Here is a 19652-nt window from a genome sequence, read left to right as displayed (position 1 = left end):
GGAGTAGCAAAATCAACAGTCGGGTACATTCTGAGAAAAAAGGAATTGACTGGTGAGCTTGGGAACTCAAAAAGGCCTGGGCGTCCACGGATGACAACAGTGGTGGATGATCGCCGCATACTTTCTTTGGTGAAGAAGAACCCGTTCACAACATCAACTGAAGTCCAGAACACTCTCAGTGAAGTAGGTGTATCTGTCTCTAAGTCAACAGTAAAGAGAAGACTCCATGAAAGTAAATACAAAGGGTTCACATCTAGATGCAAACCATTCATCAATTCCAAAAATAGACAGGCCAGAGTTAAATTTGCTGAAAAACACCTCATGAAGCCAGCTCAGTTCTGGAAAAGTATTCTATGGACAGATGAGACAAAGATCAACCTGTACCAGAATGATGGGAAGAAAAAAGTTTGGAGAAGAAAGGGAACGGCACATGATCCAAGGCACACCACATCCTCTGTAAAACATGGTGGAGGCAACGTGATGGCATGGGCATGCATGGCTTTCAATGGCACTGGGTCACTTGTGTTTATTGATGACATAGCAGACAAGAGTAGCCGGATGAATTCTGAAGTGTACCGGGATATACTTTCAGCCCAGATTCAGCCAAATGCCGCAAAGTTGATCGGACGACGCTTCATAGTACAGATGGACAATGACCCCAAGCATACAGCCAAAGCTACCCAGGAGTTCATGAGTGCAAAAAAGTGAAACATTCTGCAATGGCCAAGTCAATCACCAGATCTTAACCCAATTGAGCATGCATTTCACTTGCTCAAATCCAGACTTAAGACGGAAAGACCCACAAACAAGCAAGACCTGAAGGCTGCGGCTGTAAAGGCCTGGCAAAGCATTAAGAAGGAGGAAACCCAGCGTTTGGTGATGTCCATGGGTTCCAGACTTAAGGCAGTGATTGCCTCCAAAGGATTCGCAACAAAATATTGAAAATAAAAATATTTTGTTTGGGTTTGGTTTATTTGTCCAATTACTTTTGACCTCCTAAAATGTGGAGTGTCTGTAAAGAAATGTGTACAATTCCTACAATTTCTATCAGATATTTTTGTTCAAACCTTCAAATTAAACGTTACAATCTGCACTTGAATTCTGTTGTAGAGGTTTCATTTCAAATCCAATGTGGTGGCATGCAGAGCCCAACTCGCGAAAATTGTGTCACTGTCCAAATATTTCTGGACCTAACTGTATGAACAGGATGGGGGTATATGAACAGGATGGGAGTATATGAGCAGGATGGATGGAGAATATGAGCAGGATGCATGGGGGGTATATCAATAGGATGGGGGTATATGAACAGGATGGGGGAATATGAGCAGGATGCTGGTATATGAGCAGGATAGGGGTATATGAGCAGGATGGGGGTATATGAGCAGGATGGGGGTTTATAGCAGGATCATATACAAGGCAGGAGGATCATTACCAGGATGGGGTACCTTAGTAGAGAATCTGGGGACATTACCCCCATAACAGTGTCAGCAGCAGATCCTCGCCCCATAACAGTGTGTCATGACCACATTTTTTTGCTTAAAGTTTTATTTTCCTCCTCCTAAAACCAGGGTGCGTCTTACAGTCCGGTGCGTCTTATAGTCCGAAAAATACGGTATATACTGTATATATAGTGCCATACAGAGTCACAGTGTAGGATCCCATTTTTACGGATACATTACACTTCCGTAGCATAGGAAACGGTAAATGGACCTGTAATTGGTTAATATCTGTTGAATAACTTAAAAAAAATAATATATATATATATATATTATACACACACATTATAGTATATAAAAAAAAAATTCTTTTTTTTTTCTCACGCTCATCTGATTTTGGAGTGAAATCGCAAGATGCTGCAATTTTTTTTAACAGAGAGATTCTATGAGTGAAAAAGACCAGTCATCAGTACTGCCCCATTGAATATCATTAGTCCGAGTGCTATCCGATAAATTGGAATTGGATAGCACTTGCCTGATTTTATATACTTGTATGAGCGAACCCTGAAACTTACAAGTTAAACCATTCTTTTTAAAGAGCCGTGGCAAAATAACAAATAAATTATAATTATGCCAAAAGCTCACTTTACACAATGCCTTAACAGATCCTGCCATGTATATAGGCAGCTGTGGCCTCTCATACTTTGCAGTTGTGCCTTGTACTTATTTAAGTTATTTTTTTATTTTATTTTATTTTTACTTTTGAAGGGGGTGGGTGAGGGAATAAAAGTTTGCGTTAACAAAGTTCAGAAATATGCTTAGATTGGTTATGAATGTGACTGCTGCTTTCCATCCAGGTATTAATGGGAAATAATTAAAGTTCCATTATCCAGATTGAGGTTTGGAGTGTTTGCTGATTCTGCTGTTTTTGTGAAAGGGATTTCTGGGTAGAACTTAATTATATGGATCCAATTCTTTTTTTACTTTTTTTTTTTCCCCCAGTCTATGTACAATAAATCAGATGTAGATCAGAAAATCCCAAACTTCTATTTTACTGTACACTAGTATTTGTATGTTGCCACCACTAGAGGGAGACATAACTAGAGATTGCAGCACCCAAACGTAAAAGACTGAGCTGAAATGTGATGGTGGATCCATACTTAAAACCTAGATCTATACAATGCACGTGAGTTTTGCCAAACCTGCCAAAGAAGTGAGAAGATGGGTTCACTAATACCAAAAATGCACAAAGGTCGAAGGAATTGTTGATGTTTGTAAGGTTTTCATGTAGTGCATAGGGGTGTGAAGGGTTAATCCCTTTTTCTATAGAACATACGTCTATACTGATAGATTTCAAGCTGGGTCAGGGTACATTCACTACAAGTGGAGGAAGGTGATTCACACATCCATATACAAGGAAAGGCTTCTTTACAGTTGGTGTAGTCAAGCTATAAAGTCAACTACCCTAGGAGGTAGCAATAATAGATACAATACAATATAATAGGGTTGGCTGGGCATATAATATTTGTCACTTATCCTTACTCCCGAGCTGATCTGTAATACCTGTCAGCGTCATTACACATTGAACAGAGCTGTGCGGTTCAGCGCCCCTCAATGATTATATCCTGCCATTGCTGGAGTTGATAATAGCTGACTTATTTGAAACCTGGGACGATTATTCTTAACATTCGTTGTGTATTTTTGAAAAAAATGAGTAAGAAAGCAGAAAAAAAAGTTACTTTGGTGCAGGTAAGCTTGACCACCAGCAGATGGCAGTCTAGTCTTGCGGATGGCGGGCTGGAGTGCGCTTTGCATTTTACCATCCTGCTACTCAGATTTTCTTTTTCAGATTTGCAAGAAATGATAAAGAAGAAATGAGTAATCAATAACCAGCCATTAATTGTTAACTAGGAACTGTATGAAATGAACATCCTTACTGGTAAGTAAACACTCCAAGAGCAAAGCATAGGAGAAACAAACACTTCAGAACATTCGCATTTAGCCATCTCTCTGTTCTTTCATCTCTTCCAGACAATTGGTGAAGTTACTGATTGAATTTTACTATAGAAATCACTGCGTCCCAAACATGGCAGATATTGGGTTCCCGAATATACAATTTCTATGGGTCATCAGAGGCCGGATAGGGTGTCGTGAGTTATTTATCTGGATTACTTGAATGTATATAATATTTACAGATACAAAGTTTCATAGTCTTATGGTTATATAAAACAAAACAAATCCATCAAGTTCAACCTATAACCTAAGATGTTGGAAGAAAGGAAGGCAAAAACCTCATGAGGGAGATTCTTATTGAAAATTCCTTTCCGACTCCATGTACGTAGAAATAAGTGGACCTGTGGAGGTTCAGGGTCTGCGGGTTCCATCGGACTTTAAAGTTCTGTTCCAGACTCATTGAAAGTCACTGACTGGGCAGTTCGGCTCTCCACCCATGTACAGCAAGCCATATACAGATCACTTCTGTAGGAAGTAAGGCGGCGTTTTTTTTTTTGCTGGGTGCACACTACATCCGATCACGCTGTTATTACTCTGAGTATGAGCCTTTCAACACTGCAAACATCTCGCACTGGGCTGAGCACCCAGTGTACCCAAGTAGTCAGCATACGCAAAGCACCTGAACTCTAGCACCAATGTGTAAACTTTAAAGTTGAGGTCCACTCATCTCTACTTATACGGCAATCATACTGGTTCCCTGGATCAATCACCTTGTTCAACTTGTTTAGTGAATCAACCATTACAACATCTTGTTTCAGTGCACTAAAGGCCCCGTCACACACAGAGGTAAATCTTTGGCAGATCTGTGGTTGCAGTGAAATCATGGACATATTGTTCCATTTGTACACAGCCACAAACCTGGCACTGATTGTCCACAATTTCACTGCAACCACAGATCTGCCGCAGATTTATCTCTGTGTGTGACAGGTCCTTTACAGTAAAGAATCTGTCATGATGATAATGATGAAACCTTTGACTTTAAAGGGAACCTGTCACCAGATTTGTCCCTTATAAGCTGCAGCCAGGACAAGTGAGCTCTTATATATAGCATTCTAGAATACTTTATGTACTGTGATAAGAGCCCAGGCCGATCATTAAATCATTATAAATAGCTTTTATTATGCTCACCGGTGGGGTGGTTCAGTCCGATGGGTGGGTCACTGGTCTCGGTCCAGCGCCTCCTCTTTTCCTTTTATCACTCGTCCTCCTTCCTTGCTCCCTGAAACCAGGCTCTCTACCCCTACTTCTTTCAGATTACATAACAAAGCCCGACTGGCAGTCCCTACTATTGTAGGGCTACATCAGAGCTGTGTACATGAATCAGAAGAATACAAAACTTTTAGCAGCATAGCGTCATTTTTCATTTTGGATGCAGGTGTAACAATGGACATATGCTTGACAAATCTGGAATGATGCACCGCCTGAAATACTAACTTCTGTAGAAAGTGTCAATTTACTCTATTGTTAGGAAATATTGTCATTGTACTAGGAAATCGCTGTATTCTATAGCTAAACATAGTTTGATTTCTGAGAATATTAAAGGGTTTGTCTGCGACTCTGACATCCAGTTCTCAATCACTATGTTCACCCCTCTATACCCTCCTCTGATGCTGGCCGGCTCCATTCCAGTGATATTGGCACTGGCTCGTCCACAGACCTCAGCAGCAGTTCTCACTCCATCCAGATGTTTGGTTTGTCCAATGGAGGGGAGATTGTTGCAGCCACTGATTGGCTGCAGGGCTCACGTGACACTGCTCACCCTGAGATAGCAGGGTCCGAAATCGCTGGAATGATAGTATAGCGCTTATTATTTTAAAGGTGAAACATAGTGATTGAGAAGAGGTTGTCCAAGTAGTAGGTAACCTCATTAATGCAAAGACACAAGGCTTTTAGATGACTAAGACGGTGTGCACATACCTCTCAATAACTTATTTGGGACAATATATTGCGATATTTTTTAGACTTTAGCAATATTTCTGTGCTTGTACTACCTTATCTTGTCCCAAATATACTGTATATTTTTAATGGTGAGATATCATAGCTACCATCTGATTGCCAATGTATGTAAAGTGCTATGGAATTAATAGCGCTATATAAATGAATAAAAATTATTAATTATTATTATAAGGACAATAATTACCCAGGATTTGTTATCAAATTCAATGTGAATGTATCAAATGTATCGCTACGAGTGGATCTAGTTCTCGTCCTTCATTTTTAAGGCTCACTATATTTTTATTAAACCGTTGAAAGCTTGCCACTTCTGTTTTTTTCCACCATTGAATTAAACAGGGAAATTGACAGCAACAAAAGCATAAGCAAATGTGATGATCCTAATCTTTACACCACAAGGTGTGAACCCGGCAGGCGGCAGCCCTCTGAGCAGCCTTTTGGTTGACAGCTGTAGGAGATTGAGGACACATAGATGTACAGTACTCAGATTAGTCAGGCGAAAGGTCAGGGGCACAGGTGGGAAATTAAGGACAAGCGACAAGTCATGGGTCAGAGTCAAGAGAGCAGGTTCATAATGCAGAGACTGGATGGTTTAAAGGGTATAAAGAGGAGTTCAGACTAAAAAAAAACGGGTGGAAACACGGGCAATGGTGATGATAAAAAAAAATTCAACTAGTGTCAGACTATAGAACTGCAGAGAAATCAGAGGAAACCCTTCTACCGTCCGTTCAATATGTACAGAACATATACTTCTTTTTTTAATTGAAATATATCTTTGATGTTTTTAAAAACCGCCTCCTCAAGTTTGGTTTGGTATCGCAGCCAAGGTCCAATCACTTCATTAAAGCAGAGCTAACTAACTAGACATGGTGAACTTTGAACTTTGAGTGGCTTTCCTGAATTTTCCAAAAATATTCAAATCAACTCTTCTGCTGTACATACTGTGCTCCCCTGGAATCTATTGATCTGTGATGACCCGGGTAGTGACCATCACTGCACGAGGTATGATAATCTGCTAGATGTCATAGATGCCGGACAAGACGAGGAAGGCCTCGCGACCGGGTAAAAAGACATTGGTGCACGCTTTGATGCTTCAGCAGTGCTGGAGATGGTGTCGGGCAAGTTTTTTATTTTTTGCAAACCTCAAATTGAATCTCAAAGCATTCGAATTTGTGTGAAGCGGGGATTTTAAGAAAATTCAACTTGAACTCTAACCTTTGTTGATAGATCTGCTCATCTCTTAAATCAAATATTTTTATTGAAGTTTTCAAAAACATCCATTTGTTTATCTCTTAGACCAGCCCAATGATAGATGTGCCAATATTGCTAGAAGTAACTTCAGCTTTTCTACAGCCTCTGGCCATAAGTATGAAGTCACCACACTCAGGTCGGTGTCATATATCCATGTTCACCTTCCAAGTACAAACCATAATGCATGGGCTGCCTGTGGGTCTCCTGACACAAACTTGACCAAATCACACAGATATGACACCAATGCACCATTTAAAGGGGTTGTTTACTACTCAGACAACCCCTTCTCAATCCATGTTTTCCCCTTGCAAAATATTAACATTTATACTCGCTTGCATTACTGCCATCGTCCAGTGGTTTGGTCACTGCTTCTCTCGGGGATTGTGTGGGATTGTTGTGAAGGATTAAGGAAATGGCACTGGCATCTCAAGTGAGTATGTTTTGTTATTATTAGAAATGAGCAAGCCTGAAGTTTGGTGTTCAGTACAAACTCAAACTTTTCCAAGAAAACAAAGTTTGGGTTTGGAGTTCAAGTGCTTTATGTATGCAAACCACTTGCACGAGCATCACTGTGCTCGGGTGTGCTCGGTGCTCGGCCATAGGTGAGCCGCTTGCGGTGTTTGAATGGCACACACTGGGGGTAACAACAGCGTGATCAGATGTAATGTGCACCAACTTCGCCCACCCTTCCCCAGAAGTGATCTGTTTATAGCTACCTGCATCTGGGCAGAGACTTGAACTTCCCAAATAGTGACTTCAAATGAAGTTCAAGTCAAGTCCGGGCCCAAAACCGAACTTTAAAAAAAGTTCAGCTGGACCAGCAGAACCTGAACTTCCACAGGTCCGCTCATCAGTTATTTTATGAGGGGAAACCATATGGATTGAGAAGGGGTTGTCCAAGTAGTGAAGTAGTGGACAGCCCCTTTAATAGGTGAACTTTCTGGCTTTACTAAACCTGCCTTAAAGTAAAATTATTTTATTGAATAACGATGGAAAAAATATATGGAACTATAAAAAAAAATAAAAATGAGTATTTGTTCCAGTTTAACTCCTCCATGGGATTCTTTCACAGCCTGATTTCTTTGAGGCATGGGCTAAACTCATTTACAAAATGCTATATCAAGTTGGTTCTTTCTTTAAAATTGGTAACAGATCAGCTTTGTAGGATGGTCCAATTTTTGAGGATTTGCTACATAAATTTCCATCTGATTGAGATCCAGGCTTTTTCAGACTACGTCATTGGTGTTTCCTAGCAAGAATCTTAAATACTCTTTATTTTATGGCTCGATACATTATTAGTATAGATGAGCAGATCTGGCAAAATGAGAATTTGCCAAATCACACTGATTTTACTGGAAATTTCGATTTGCAATTAAGTTATTCTCCATGAATTCAATGTTCCCTATTATAAGTCTCCAGACCTCAGAGCATAAACCTAAGATAGAAAAAAAACCCCTCATACTTACCTTGCCTCTCCTGTCACCCCCACTGCTCCCTGCCCAATGTCCGGTTCTTCACTCCTCTGTCGCGCACATCTCCAGCCCGGTGTTCACTCTAGGACAGAACTTCTGTCCATATGCAGACCAAGGAGGTCCTTGCTTTTTTTAACCCTTTAGGGGACCTTTAAAGTTTAGCAAGATGGCTACCACAGCTGATGACCAATAAATTACAAAGAAAAATTGTATTCCTCAAAATGCAGATTTTGGTTTGTTTTTTTTTAAATTAAAGTAGACTTAAATTCCAGTTGATTACATTTGTCCATCTCTGTTTATTAGTCAGAAAACTTACTTCATCAGCAATTCTATTTTCAATCTACGAAATGAAAGGAGTGTTCAAAATTTCAATGTACGCCTACACACTGACTGCGGAGGTAATGATTGCCATCTCCCCAGGTGCTATAGACCTGACGTACAACTCCATATCATAAATGATTGGAAAATGTGATTATCTACTTCATGCAGTCATCTTTATATGTTTTATTAGATCAGTCCCAGACTAAAGTCCATTATCATGTCCTGGACAATGCAGAGTCATGATTTATCAATACTAGTTTCATGCTTTCCTTTAGCCCAGTGTTACCATGTTCTACTCTATTCAGTGTTAGTGTTGTTTTTTGTTTGGCTTTCTGTGACGCCATGGCCGATCAGGTTGTCACAAGGGTGCCGTGCAATCTGCCCTTCTGCTCCTCCTTGGTTACGGGTCCTGTCCCTTTGTTGTTGCTAAGAACAGGTATACACAAATCCTGAGGAACACTGCACCACACCCACCAGACACCCATTGGGCAGCCTGAGGGGAATAGGGCTGCCCAGATGGAGGGATGGTAGAAGTAGGGCCAGAAGTGTCAGTTGTAGTCAGAGTGTCAGTGAGCAGAGACAGGAAAGGTCACGCTGCGGAGCTGGGCTCCTGTACCTGTCCCAGGTGACAGACGTTGGCCTAGCCTGGAAGGAGCTGGAACCCTGATCGCAGGGGGTAGTGGCAAGGGGCACAGTACTGCCAAGGAGGACAGTTTCTGTATAGAACTGTGGAAAAAGAAGCGCAAATAGGGTATTACCCCAATAATATGGGGTGAAGGAGGGGGAGTGAATACTCACCAGATGGAGTTGTGCAAGTCACAACCCCTTTGACAGCATGTGAATCATTAATCCAGGCAGCAGCCACCCGACGGCAGATAACAGAGAATAGTAGAGATAGGTGATAATGCCGCGCCACAGATCACTTCTGGAACAGTAAGATTAACGTATCTTTATTGGCATAGGTCTACGCGTTTCAGGAGCACCGCTCCCTTCCTCAGGACCGTGAAGAACCAAGAGACAACCTCTGTCTCTTGGTTCTTCACGGTCCTGAGGAAGGGAGCGGTGCTCCTGAAACGCGTAGACCTATGCCAATAAAGATACGTTAATCTTACTGTTCCAGAAGTGATCTGTGGCGCGGCATTATCACCTATCTCTACTATTCTCTGTTAAGGAGGACAGTTTGGCGGCCTTTTGCTACAACCAGGCAGGGGCCAGGGCACGACGGGGTGCGCGGACTCTAGGCTGGGAAGTAGATTTATGCAGCCCAGTAATTCACCCGATGAGGACGGAATCTTCATGAACCGCTCTCCACCCGCTCCAAAATCGGGGTACTAGCACAACGAGAGGGATAGGACTTCCCAAAACCGTCCAGAAAATACCAAGCGTGAACCCTGAGAGCAAGCTCACTCTGCTAGCCACGCAGGTGAGCGGGACCCGAGTAGTTTTAGGGGAAAGGGATCCACCAAGTGTAAACACAGTGCCAAGGGACAAGGCTTCAGACCAACCAGCAACGCCAAAAGGGCATGGACCCAGCGTGTTCAAACTAAAAGCTGCAGGGCGTTCAAGACTTTGGTTTACCTGGTGTCAGCGTCAGCATCTCTGGACTGTGTGAGTACGTTGTGCCCCTTTGCTTCCAACGGGTCCCCAACCTGCCATCACCGAGCCTCGGGACACCTTGCCCTGCTGCCAGAGGGGTTAACATCACCAGCTGCCATCCCATCGCTCCCGGGCGCTCTCCCTCTCTCCTAAACGCAGCAGCGGTGGTATTCTATTTTTGTGGTGTCACGAACATTATCCAATCCACCCCTTCAAAACCCCCTTTTTATTTTTGAGAGGCCACGCGACCCCGTCTTGGGTCCGGAGACCCCCTCGAGCCACTGCGGACCTGGATCCAAGCAGCCCGTCGGCTGTTGCGGGGGCGGCACATTTCTGTATGTAAATTCTGTTTCATTCAGCAGATTTATTACAGTTCTGTCACAACCGTTGAATGCCCATTTGTTTTTCTTTCGTGCATTTTGTTCTCATAGCATATGGCTTTGACTTCCACCGGAAGGGGGGCTGACCGGAGCATTCGAGAAGCGGGCCTACCTTACACATGTATCACAAAAAATGATTTATACAACAGTTTTTTTTTAACAACACATTACCTTTTTTTTTTAGTCTGCATTTTGACATAAGAATTCATGTTTGTGCTGCAAATTGGCATATTTTTGTATTGTTTGGGCATTTCTTTGAAATGTATTTCACCTGCAAAAACTGGATTGCCATAAAATGCAGCAATGTACTTCTGTGTGTTCATATGTGAAGTAAATAAGTGCATGTGTTTCTGTCTACACTGTGTGCAGAATTATTACGCAAATGAGTATTTTGATCACATGATACTTTTTATACATGTTGTCCTACTCCAAGCTGTATAGGCTGAGAGCCAACTACCAATTAAGTAAATAAGGTGATGTGCATCTCTGTAATGAGGAGGGGTGTGGTGTAATGACATCAACACCCTATATAAAGTGTGCTTAATTATTAGGCAACTTCCTTTCCTTTGGCAAAATGGGTCAGAAGAGAGATTTGACAGGCTCTGAAAAGTCCAAAATTGTGAGATGTCTTGCAGAGGGATCCAGCAGCATTGAAATTGCCAAATTTTTGAAGCGTGATCATCGAACAATCAAGCATTTCATGGGAAATAGCCAACAGGGTCGCAAGAAGCGTGTTGGGCAAAAATGGCGCAAAATAACTGCCCATGAATTGAGGAAAATCAAGCGTGAAGCTGCCAAGATGCCATTTGCCACAGGTTTGGCCATATTTCAGAGCTGCAACGTTACTGGAGTATCAAAAAGCAGGTGTGCCATACTCAGGGACATGGCCAATGTAAGGAAGGCTGAAAAACGACCACCTTTGAACAAGAAACATAAGAAAAAACATCAAGACTGGGCCAAGAAATATCTTAAGACTGATTTTTCAAAGGTTTTTTGGAGTGATGAAATGAGAGTGACTCTATTGATGGGCCAGATGTAGGGGCCAGAGGCTGAATCGGTAAAGGGCAGAGAGCCCACTCCGACTCAGATGCCAGCAAGGTGGAGGTGGGGTACAAGTATGGGCTGGTATCATCAAAGATGAACTTGTGGGACCTTTTCGAGTTGAGGATGGAGTGAAGTTCAATTCCCAGACCTACTGCCAGTTTCTGGAAGACAACTTCTTCAAGCAGTGGTACAGGAGAAGTCGGTATCGTTCAAGAAAAACATGATTTTCATGCAGTACAATGCTCCATCACATGCTTCCAACTACTCCACAGCGTGGCTGGCCAGGAAAGATCTAAAAGATGAAAAGATAATGACATGGCCTCCTTGTTCACATGATCTGAACCCCATAGAGAACCTGTGGTCCCTCATAAAATGTAAGATCTACAGGGAGGGAAAACAGTACACCTCTCGGAACAGTGTCTGGGAGGCTGTGGTGGCTGCTGCACGTAATGTTGATCGTAAACAGATCAACTGACAGAATCTATGGATGGTAGACTGTTGAGTGTCATCATCAAAAAAGGTGGCTATGTTGGTCACTAATATTTTTGGGTTATGTTTTTGCATGTCAGAAATGTTTATTTCTAAATTTTGGGCAGTTATATTGGTTTACCTTGTGAAAATAAACAAGTGAGATGGGAATATATTTGTTTTTTATTAAGTTGCCTAATAATTCTACACAGTAATAGTTATCTGCACAAACAGATATCCTCCTAAGATAGCCAAATCTAAAACAAATTCCACTCCAACTTCCAAAAATATTAAGCTTTGATATTTATGAGTCTTTTGGGTTGATTGAGAACATAGTTGTTGATCAATAATAAAAAAAATCCTCAAAAATACAACTTGCCTAATAATTCTGCACACAGTGTATATTTTGTAATCTATAGCAGTATTAGTTAGAAATTGTATGTCAGTGTTACTTAGAGTTTGTATAATAGTACGAGGGTCTGCTGATAGGTCTTTGGCTTTACCCAGAAAGAAACGAGATAGGATGATGAAACTTTGCATTTATTCCACATACTCTCCACTGTTCTTACATCGGTATTCCAAGTTCTGTAAGGCCCCTTTCACATTACGTTTCAGTGGCTCCATCGGGGCATTCGTCCAAAATCCCGCCCCTCCCCCCACAAAACGTGTTTCGGACATATGTGCCGACAGGGCCATTGAGTATAATGGAGCAGACAGAGCAAGCGTATGCTCTCTCTTGCACCATTTTCGGGTGTATACTCTTTTTGCAGGTGGACACCCGAACGTAGTCTTCTACATCTGAGCATCCGCCTGCAGAAAGCGTATAGATCCTAAAATGGTGCAAGACAGAGCATATGCTTGCTCTGTCTGCTCCATTATACTCAATGGCCCTGTCGGCACATAGGTCTGAAACCCGTTTTGTGGGGGGAGGGGCGGGATTTCGGACGGATGCCCCGATGGAGCCACTGAAACTCAATGTGAAAGGGGCCTAAGCCTAACAAAAAGAAGGATTTGGGTTGTGCGTCAAACCAGGCATCCGTAGCAGCCATAGCATAAAAAATGGTGTGAAAGTTGGTACCCTTGAAGTGTTTCTATAGGTTCGGAAATAGATGATAGTTGGAGGGAGCTAGATTTGGTGAATAAGGTGGGTGGTCAAGCAGCTGGAAGCCCAGCTCTGCCAGTTTTGCTGTGGTTGCTTGTGCATTGTGATGGGAGGTGTTGTCTTGCAGGAACCAGATTCATTTGGACAGCTTGCCGCGCCTTTTGGCTTTTAGAGCTGCCTTCAATTGGTCCAAAAGTTCAATGTAATACCTTGCATTGATGGTGGAACCCTTTTGAAGGTAGTCCACTAGCAGCACGCTCTCCTTATCTCAGAACACAGACACCATCACCATAGTGGCTGATTTTTACACACTGAACTTCTTTGGACGAGGAGAACCACTGTGCCTCCACTCTTTTGATTTCTCTTTGTTTTCAGGGTCATACAAAAAATTTCAGGTCTCATCCATCTACAATAATGTCAAACAGGTGGATGCTTACTGTGGTTTAGGCACATTGTGGGGTTCAGAAGAGCGGGGGGCATTTGGATTTGGGAGCACATATTTTGCTGGATTTCTTTATTTTTGGGGAGGGGAGCCATAGCATTTTTCAAGAGCCTTTGGTTTACCAGTAACGTGGAAGCCCTCTATATTTCCATTAGCCGATGATGGACCTGAGTGGGGACTTGTGTTTTTGTGGGTTTAGTTGAATGCTATTTGGTGACGATTTTGGTACAGAACATTTTGGATCAGTTCACACTTATCTTGTACTCTATGCTGAGTGCTTACATCGGGGTTTCCATCTCCGAAATACATGATTCAGGTGAAACCCACGATCGATACATTCACTAATGAGGCAGCAGAGCTACTCCGGACTCCGTTTGTCCTCTGTTCAGTGGTATTTGTCTTTTCAAAGGTGAATAAAACTGTTGATGACTGAACTTTTGTGCATGGTTAAAAAAAGCATAAAAAGATGGACACTGCTGGACCACAGGCCACGTGTGAGGTCAAAGTGACTCCCTCTGCTTCATTACATTGAATTTTCCATTGGGAATGAATTGTGTCTGAATCACGTATTTCAGAGATTTAGTTTATGTGCCCACGAACTGCACACACTGTGTTCTGGAAGACGTGTGTCTTCCCTTGTGAAGACGCATGTGTTCTCTGCAGGAGATCGCAGCTGCTTGTGCCCAATATCAGTGTTTGGGGTGCTCTGGACTTCCACTCTGTTTTCCCAGCTGTGTACACTTGTGTGACGCCCTAGACTAGCCAGGTTGTCACAGGTAGTCCCATACACACACACACACACCCTCCCCTTAGTAAGGTAACAGCAGCCAAACTACAGAAACCCTTGTCACCTCCCTCCGGGTTTGATGTTCACACCAGGGGGCGGAGCCAGGTGGTAGGCTCCGCCCACCGAGGAGTTGACAGGCCCCGAGACGGGAAAAACAGTAGTCTAGTCTAGTCTGGTCTAGTCGAGTCTTGACTGAAAACAACAGCCCAACCATTAGGGTAACGCCACCGCCCATCCATAGATACCTGAGGGGCCAGCATCTGTGGGCAAAGAGGGCTCTCCTGACACATATCAAACCGGGGAGCGGACTACCGTTGCTCAGGCATAGGAGTCATGATTTCTACATAAGTGGGGTGCAGGAGAAAGGCGGAAACCACCAACCTGATAAGGGGAAAACTGCAGCCAGCTGCGGGCACCGTTCACCATCTTGTTTGGTTTACCAGAGACTCCAGCGTGTTTGTCATAGTGAGTACAACAGTGCCTTTGGGCCGCGCACCGCACCGACACCCCAGCACGCATCCATCCCCTCGCCTCAGCACCGCCCCCGAAACCATCATCCCCCTACCCACGGAGGGGGTCAACACCAAGCTGCGCAACACCGCCTAGTCAATGGCAGCGGTGGTGTACATCCATTCACCACAACCCGTGGGTGGCGTCACGAACTTAAATCCCCTACAAACAACTGCGGCTCTGACCGTGGACCTCCCCACCGAAGTCCCTATGTGTAGTGCCAACCCCCTTCCAGAGCGATGTGACCCCCGGGTCCATGAAGAGCTCGAGTCACCCACCGACGAGCACGGATCCGAGCGACTCGGCAGCCGGCCGAGCCCCGGGGTGGTACACTTGCGTCTCTGCAGCATTAATTGACAGGACAAGAAGCCGCGCCGCATGTCAGTTTACACTGCGGAGCAAGGAAGGACAGTGGGCATGAGATTTCTATAAATCTATTCACTGTGATTGTACTGCACAACGTAGCAGTTTGGATGCAGCGAAAAAACACTTCTATTCCCAATTGTGGGCACGCACCCTTAGGCCATGTGCCCACGGGAGCTTTTTGCTGCGGAGTTTGCCGCGGAAAATCTGCGTATTTTTCTGGATTTTCCAGATAAATCCGAAGGTTCTAGCATGTACAGGCACTCCCCATGTTACCCTATGGGACATGGGGAGTGTCTGTGTCCACGCTGCGGAAAGTGCGGCTGCGGAATCTCCTGCGGAGATCCCTCAGCCGCACCTAACTGCATGTCAATTATTCATGCGGATTTACTTGCGGAGATCCCGGCCCTCCGCTATGGAGATAGAGGCCGGGACGTCCGCAGGTAAATCGCGTGAAACTCCGCATGTTACCCGCAGCTATTCCGCTGGAAACTCGCAGCTAAAAATAGCTGCGGCTGCCGGCGGGCAGCTGCAGGAAACATGCGGCCGTACCTGCGAATATATCCGCAGGTACGAGCGTCGCGTGGGAACATGGCCTTACACCTAATCACGGTGCAAGCACTCCGCATAGAGCTCAGGATAAATGAAACACGCCATACTGCTATCTTTTAGAGGCAGAATGAACGAATCAATAGCAGTTGGCTTTATCTATTTTTTTTTTATGCCGTTCACCATTCGGTATAAGTGATTAGAAGGCTTTATTCCTCTGGTCAGTACAATTACAGAGATACCAGATTTATATATTATATATATTATATATTTATTTTTTTAGGCTTGGCTACTATCATACTAAAAATGCTTTTTACAAAATAAGTTATTTATATCACCAGATTTTGAACGCTATAGTTTTTTTTTTATTTCTCTGATGACAGAGTCATGTGAGGGATTGTTTTTTGTGGGATGAGTTGGAGTTTTTATTGGTACCTTTTTTTGGCCACATAATTTGATCGCTTTTTATTCCACTTTTTGTGAGGTGAATCAAGAAGAAACAGCAACTCAGGGATAGTTTTTTTTTGTTTTTTTATGCTGCTCACTGTGATGTAAAAGATAAGACTTTTTCATTCTTCAGGTCAGTACGATTACAGCGATACCATATTTATATAGGATTTTTTTATGTTTTGTCATTTTTCACCATAAAAACTATTTTATAGAAAAAAGACAGTTTTTGCATTGCTGTATTCTGAGAGCCATAACTTTTTTATTTTTTTGGCTGATGGAGCTGTATCATGGCTTGTCTTTTGTGAGAGCAGTACCAATTTTATTTATATATGACTATTTGATCGCGTTTTATTACACTTTTTTGTCAGCTGTATGATGAAAAGATAATTTTTGCTACGTTTTTTATTTTTTCTACAGTGGTCACTGAAGCTGTTAACTGGTGTGACCGTTTCATAACTCAGGTTGTTATGGACATGGGGATACTAAATATGTGTACTTTTCTTTTTTTGTTCAATTTTTTTTACACAACTATAACTATTTACTGGAATATTTGTTTTATTTTTTGTTCTTTATTTTCTGATTTTTCTAAAAAAAATAGTTTCAGTTTTTTAACTTTTTTTTTTACTTTTTCACTTAGCCTCTATATGGAAGATCACCCCACAGTACTCTGATCGCAGCTGCAATGTTCTGCAGTGTTCGATCACTGCAGAACATCATAGCTGTCAGAGCTGCACTGAGAAAGCCTCTGTGACTTTGGGTCACCATGACAACGATCAAGCCCTCCCGATTACATCACAGGGGTCCTGATTGGAGGGGAGAGGGAGCATGATCCCTCTCCCAACCTCCTAACTGCCGCGATCGGTATTGATTGCAGCAATTAGGGGTTAAACAGCCAGGTACAGCGCAGGCACTGTTCTTTACTGTGAGGCCTGTGACCCCGCGATTGCTTGGACCTACTGGTACGTTCCTGGTCATTAAGTAATGTTAAGATAGGATGTACCAGTACGTCCAAGGTTGGAAAGGGGTTGAACAAAAATATCCTGTGAAACCTTTAGGAATGCTAACCATTTTTCTACAAAGTCTCCTCATTTCAGGCACTCAAAGCAATTTGACAGATTTATTTTACCCTAAATAAAATGTAAAGGTTTCATACTTTGCAGCCAATGACTGCTTGAAGTCTGGAAGCCTTGGATGTCACTAAATGCTAAGTTGCCTCCTTTGTGATGCTTTGCCGGCCTTTACTGCAGCTGACTTCTGTTGTTGCTTGTTTGTGGGTTTTTCTGCCTTTGAAGCACCACTCCAACATATTTTTTATTTCACCGCTGGAGTGGTGCTTTAAATCTATGCCTCCTGTCTTATACTCACCTTCCAGCGTCTTCATCTGTTATCCACGCTGTTCCCATTGGTCTTCTGCACTTTGTGACTTGCCGGCTGCTCCAGTGTTTCATATATTCAGCCGGAGGTCACAACTCTATGCAAGTATATGACAGCATTATTGTGACTCTCATAGACTTGCATTGACAACGCGTGACGTAACTTCCAGGCAGTGAGAAGTTGCGGTCACAAGATGGCGCTGCAGAATTGGATCGACGATGAAAAAAGCTGAAGATGCCGGAGGCTGAGTATAACACTGGGGGTAGGGGACTTTGATTTAAAGCACCACTCCAGCACAGTGGTGAAATAAAAAAAAAATACACTGGAGTGGGGCTTTACATTTTGTCTAAAACATGTAAAATACAGCTTCATAGGGTTGAGATCTGGTGATTGACTCGGACATTGTAGAATATTGCACTCCTTTGGCTTAAAAACCTCCTGCTTTGCTTTCGCAGTGTGTTTTGGATCATTGTCCTTCTGTACTGTGAAGTGCTGTCCAATCAAACTTTCTGTATTTGGTTGAATTTCAGCAAAAAGTATCACCCTGTATACTTCAGGATTCATCCGGCTGCTTCTGTCTTCATTCCTATCCTCAATAAACACTAATGACCCACGGCCATTGGAAGCCGTGCATGCCCAGGGATCACATTGCCTCCACTTTGTTTTACAGGGGATGTGGTGTGCTTTGGATCATGAACCGTTCCAAACCTTACACATACATTCTTCTTCCCATCATTCTGGTACAGGTTGAAAATAGTTTAACCTATCCAACCAAAGCTTTTCCAGAACTGGGCTGGCTAATTTAGATATTTTTTGGCAAAGTCTAATCTGGCCTTTTCTATTTTTAATGCTGATTAATGGTTTGCAGCTTGTGGTGAACCCTCTGTATTTCCTCTCATGAAGTCTTTTCTTTATGGTAGACTAAAGCGGGCTTTACACGCTATGATATCGTTAATGATTTATCGTCGGGGTCACGGTGTTTGTGACGCACATCTGGCTTCATTAACGATATCGCAGTGTGTGACACTTATGAGCGACCTTGAACGATCGCAAAAGCAGTCAAAATCGTTTGCCGCAGAGAGGTCGTCCTGAAACAAAAAATCGTTTTCTGCTTATTAGCGATGTTGTTCGTCGTTCCTGCGGCACCACACATCGCTATGTGTGACACCGCAGGAGCGACAAACATCTCCTTACCTGCGTCCACCAGCAATGAGGAAGGAAGGAGGTGGGCGGGATGCTCCGGCCGCTCATCTCCGCCCCTCTGCTTCTATTGGACGGCTGCCATGTGACGTTGCTGTGACGCCGAACGAACCACCCCCTTAGAAATGAGGCGGTTCGCCGGCCAGAGCGACGTCACAGAGCAGCAGGTAAGTCCATGTGACGCGGTTAAGCGAGGTTGTGTGGCACGGGCAGCGATTTGCTCGTGTTGCATAACCGACGGGGGCGGGTACGATCGCTTGCGATCCCGCTAGCGAGATCGCAGCGTGTAAAGCCCGCTTTAGACACTGAAACGCCTACTGTACTTACTGGAGAGTGTTCTTCACTTGAGTAGATGTTGTGATGGGGCTTTTCCTCTCTATGGAAAAAATTCTGCAATTGTCCACCACTATTTTCTTCTGTGAAACTTTTTGAGTTCCCAACTGATCAGTGAAGGAAAAACAAGATAGCCAGCACTAAATGTGCACTACAGCACTAAAAATTCCAAACTGTATTTATCATTAGAATTTAGATTTTTGGCAAAAAATTGCAATTTCTTGAGCTACCTCGCCACGTCACAGCAAATCTCTTTGGGGCAGTCCTACTCTAAATTATTTTCATTTAAAATGTGCCATACGGCCTCAAATATGAAAAAAAAAGTAGGACTGTTCTTATCAGCATTTACCTGGTGCTTTTCAATCCCGTACCCAAGACTGAATCATGGCTGTGGGCGGGACAGGCCGAAACAAATGCTGCTTGAAGTAAATAGCCTGTGGACAGGCTTGATGACTGAATGTGAACAGCCACAAATTGCCAAAATCAAGAGAGGTGGAATACAACCCAAATTGGGGTGCACGGCAAGGTGGGGGTCAGCCACCGACCAATTCAATGAAGAAAAAAGAAGATAGCCAGCACTAAATGTGCACTACTGCACTAAAAATTCC

This window comes from Anomaloglossus baeobatrachus, chromosome 6, assembly GCF_048569485.1.
Source record: "Anomaloglossus baeobatrachus isolate aAnoBae1 chromosome 6, aAnoBae1.hap1, whole genome shotgun sequence".
Lineage (NCBI taxonomy): Eukaryota > Metazoa > Chordata > Amphibia > Anura > Aromobatidae > Anomaloglossus > Anomaloglossus baeobatrachus.
This window is presented reverse-complemented; position numbering follows the sequence as displayed.